Raw genomic sequence first — 5,024 nt, forward strand, 5'->3', positions numbered from 1 at the left:
CAAAGTAATGCACACTGGAAAACATAATCCCAACTATCCATTTAAAATGATGGTGTCTAAATTAGCTGTTACCACTCAAGAAAGAGATCTTGGAGTCATTGTGGATAGTTCTCTGAAAACATCCACTCAGTGTGCAGCAGCAGTCAACAACCCTAACAGAATGTTGGGAATCATTAAAAAAGGGATAGATAAGAAAACAGAAAACATCTCTATACAAATCCATGGTACGCCCACATCTTGAATATTGCGTGCAGATGTGGTTGCCTGTGACAGGGCTTGGGGGACCCATCCAGTGTGGGGCTAGTGCGCCCCATCTCCCTTAGGGTGTAGGCTGTATGTCACCAGCATCTATATCTGTGTAACCAGAGTCAATATACTTGCCTCTATTAGCGGGGCATTGAAGCCCAATGGCCAAAGTCAATGTATTAGCCCCTCTTAGAAGGACAGTATTGCCCAATGGCCAGAGTCAATAGATCCTCCCTCTTGGCAGGGCAGTAAGGCCTAGCGTCCAGGGTCAATGGATTCACCCCTCTTAGCAGGTTAGTACAGCCTCGTGGCTGAAGTCAACTAGAACTGTCCCAGCTCACAGGGCCATAAGGGCCAGAGATCAAAGTCTACAGATTCATCCCTGTCTGTGGGGCAATATGGCCTAATGGCCATAGTCAACGGATTCACCCCCGTTCGCAGGGCAATAAGGCCTAGTGATTAAGTGGACTTAGTGGGGAAGGAGGCTGCCACGCCCAGAAAGGGTGGTAGTGGCAGCCTGGGCCCTCCCTCTCCACCAGGCTCCAGCCCAGTGCCCTGGTAGTGGCAGGAATGCATGACACCGAGTCAGCGGAGGATGGGGGAACATTGAAACATGCTGACTCAATATTCTGGTTCACTAACCGGGCCACTATTTGTTTCCCCTGGGCTGCTTCCTACTGTGTTTCTCGCTGCTGCAGTCTGGGCATCTCAGCTGTCACTGGGTTCCCCGGGCTGCACTGTCTCCCGGCAGCTCTGGACACTGCAGGACCTCTGTGGGTAGCCTGGAGTCTGCCTGGTTACAGCATCTCTGGCTCCCACAGTCTCTGGCTTTGCCTGATCCTTAGCTGGAGCCAGCAGCATGTGATCTTACTCTCCAGCAGGCAGCCCCAACTGAGCTGAGCTGCTCGCTTTTATACTGCTGCATTTGGAGCATGCCCAGTAGAGTTGAGGGGGCGTGGCTTCCTCAGCGCACAATGTAGGGTTAACCCTTCCCAGTCCTGTGCGGGGCGAGTGCTCCCCGTCACATTGCCCCATCTCCAAAAAGATATATTGGAATTGGAAAAGGTTCAGAAAAGGGCAACAAAAATATTAAGCATATGGAACAACTGCCATATGAGGAGAGATTAATAAGACTGGGACTTTTCAGCTTGGAAAAGAGACGACTAAAGGGAGATATTATAGAGGTCTATAAAATCACGACTGGTGTGGAGAAAGTAAATGAGGAAGTGTTGTTTACTCCTCATAACACAAGAACTAGGGGTCACCAAATGAAATTAATAGGCAGCAGGTTTAAAACAAATAAAAGGAAGTATTTTTTTCACACAATGCACAGTCAACCTATGGAACTCCTTGCCAGAAGATGTTGTGAAGGCCAAAACTATAACAGGGTTAAAAAAAGAACTAGATAAATTCAATGGCTATTAGCCAGGATGGTCAGGGATGGTGCCTGTAGCCTCTGTTTGCCAGAAGATGGGAATGGGCAACAAGGGATGAATCACTTGATGATTCCCTGTTCCGTTCACTCCCTCTGGGGCACTTGGCATTGGCCACTGTCAGAAAACAGGATACTGGGCTAGATGGACCTTTGGTCTCACCCAGTATGGCCTTTCTCATGCTCTTATGTTTGGTGAACCAGGAGGTACAGATTAGAATCAAGATATTCCTGTAATCCTCTAGCCAGTTGTCAAAAAGGGATTCTTGAGTCACAGTTACGACATAAGAAGACCACCAAGAACAAATTATTGAGATTTACACTGATGTGCAAATGCAGGTGCAGAAATTTCAGATGAAATAGACAACTAAAATGATTACCAACAAAAAAGAAAACTGTATAAATCCAAATCAAACTGATCAAATAAGAGTGAGCACGTGTTGACCCCCATTGCCCCCCACTTAAAAGACAGAACTCTACAAACTCCAGAGTACCGGTAATTACAGGAACTATGCTAGAACTTAAACTAATACTAATCCTTAGCACTTACAAAGGGTCAAATCCTACAATAATTTCATTCACTGACCATGGGTGTTTGCAAGAAGATCATCTCCTCCATCATGTTCCTTTTCACCCCACAGGAGCACAGGATCTTTTGTTCACAGGGAGATCAGTATTAATCTCCATCTCAAAGTGGAATGTCAGTCACAGCTGCATTTAAGGAAGAGAAAAACAGATTAAAATAAAATAGCTATGGGAAGCTGGGCTACTACAGTTCTGGAAATTTAGGGTCTGATCCTGCTTGGTAGTGGCCATCCTGAACAACCATTGAGCTGAGATGCTCAGCACCATGTAAAATTGGGGTTTTATGGTACACAGGCCAAAGGCTGGTAATTGTATTTTTACGTGAAACTAGGAGCATTTCCATTCAAAGCCATTAATTGGAACTCACTGACGCTCTCTGGGTTGTTCTCACTCCAAATCTGTATTTGTTCCCCTTTCCAGGAAGAAACAGAAACCCAGTCCTGTTCTTTCCAAAGTTCCCCTCCTGTGCATATATCCTGATGTACTGTATCCCATACACATTCGGTGGGATACAGGCTTACTGCCTAGCCACCTTGGGTTCCCTTCAGCTATTGAAGACCTGGAATTTGTCATGAAAGTGATATCATAAATTTAATATGGATAAGACTATTAAAAAATGAACATTTATGTTCCAGGACAGTCTGTCAGGACTTAGACATGGGCGTTTAGACCTAGTGGTCAGAGAAGGGGTGGTCAGGGCTAGTGGTCAGAAGCAGAGGCAAAGACAGGTGTAGAGCCAGAATCAGAGTCCAGGAACCAATCCAGGGGTCAGAGGCAGAATCAGGGATCAAGCCAAGAGTAAGGTCCAGTGCACCAGCCCACCATGAAGTCTCTCACTTGCTCAGTCAACTTCCTGTGCTTCCTTCTGGCTTAGATCGTGTGGTTGGGCAAATCAGTGGGGCCAGTCATCATCCCCAGTCAGGATCCTGCTAGCCCCTCAATTCCAACAGCTCTGGATGAATATCCAGGGGTGGCCAGGGTGTGAGAGTTGCTTGGGAGGCTATGGGCCCATGTTTGAAACCTGTAGGCCCTTACACACTGTCATGACCACAAACAACACTATATCTAAGTGATAACGCTAACGTTTACCACCCTTAAACACTCACTGGATAGAGTTCATCCAGGATGCTCAGTCAGTGAAACCAAAGGCACCTGATGTGACTTTTAACTTAATGTTTTGTTCAAATCAGTGGGCATTATGAAACTGCTTTCCAGGCACATGTACATTCTGCAGCAGTGAGCAGAGCTGAAATTCACTAACTGTTAGGATAAGCCTGATCCTCAGCTATTGTAATACAGTGTTCTGAAACATTACAAAATTCTGTTTGTTTTAAAGAATAATATTATATTGCAGAGTAGTTGGCATCACTTCCTCTGAAGACGATAAGGGATCAGGCCTAAGGAGAGTGTATTTAACACTTCTTTGCTGGGAGCCTTTCTTATTACATAACGTGAAAAGGACTTACTCTTTGCAAAGAGAACAGTGAAACAAATTAAGCGCTCAGAGTCCTTGAGCTCGGAAGGGAACCTGGTTGCAGAGAATTGGAAATATAGTACGACATTTCAATGATATCTAGAATAAAGCAGCACACTGTAAGGAAAAAATATTCAGAGGGCAAAGGTGGTTACACTGTTCCATGAAATCGGAGTAGAGGCATGTGAGCTTGCTAACCTTAATCAAGCATTGGAAAATACCAAAAGAAGGGACAAAAATATTAAAATATTTCACAAATCCCATTCTCCATTTCAGATCATCTCAATGGAAGGTCTTAACTGTAACACTAATAATTCAACAACCTGGTGATTCAAGCAATCATCCTGCCTCCAGCTCATGTAATAATGCCAAATCCAATGAATTCCAAGCAGATGGTTTATTTAAAGATTATGTTGTACATGGTATAATCAATATCCAAATTACAGCACGAATGTTGCAAGGAAAAAAGATATAATTGTACACATGTGAAAACTCTCCGTTTGGACAGAGACAGGGCAAGGGTAATCAGCACTTCTTAAAGTCTTAGAAATGCAGTGAAAGAGCTGAAGTGCGTGTAATTAACAGTGAGAGTCATTGTAGCAAAGCAGATAAAGTTAATTATACAGTGAAGGAACATTTTTGTGCAGTCGATGTGGCAGTAATCAGATTCAACAGAAAAGTCCAGAAGGAACTGTGCACAATACGAATGTAACCCTTCTGCCCCTCTGGGTTGGCAGCAACAAGGGCCAGGTTCAGTATCCAGGGGTTCCGTTTCAATAACACAAGGCATAACCGGCTCGAGCCCCCACCCAGTGACCTGGGACACTTACATTTCATTGTTGGGGCGGGAGATAATGATAAGGTGTTGCCACCCGATTGTGTGATATGAGGAACTACGGACCTTGCTTCTGTACAGAAAATGTCTTCAAATAAATTAATGACACTTGCCTAGACAAGGGACATCTGGGTTCCAAACCCAGTGACGGAGAGAGGTTCGGTGATGGTTATCGTGCCTGGTGGTGCAGTTCTCCTTGTGGATCTAAAATAGACACTAGTTCCTCCTCCTCTCTCACTTGTGGCATGTCAGAGTGATTTTTTATTCCCTTAGCACTCTAGATACAGGGTTGCGAGCTGAACTCACTTTGGGCTAATGCATAGCACTGGGGGCTCCCTTACTATGTGCTGAAAATCACTAAGAGCTGAAATTTACTAGCTTGGGCACTGAGTGCCTGTGCCTAACTAGTGGGGGAAGCCTGAACGCTATACTGGACAGACATGCTGGCGCGT

Source organism: Chelonoidis abingdonii, chromosome 17, assembly GCF_003597395.2.
Source record: "Chelonoidis abingdonii isolate Lonesome George chromosome 17, CheloAbing_2.0, whole genome shotgun sequence".
Lineage (NCBI taxonomy): Eukaryota > Metazoa > Chordata > Testudines > Testudinidae > Chelonoidis > Chelonoidis abingdonii.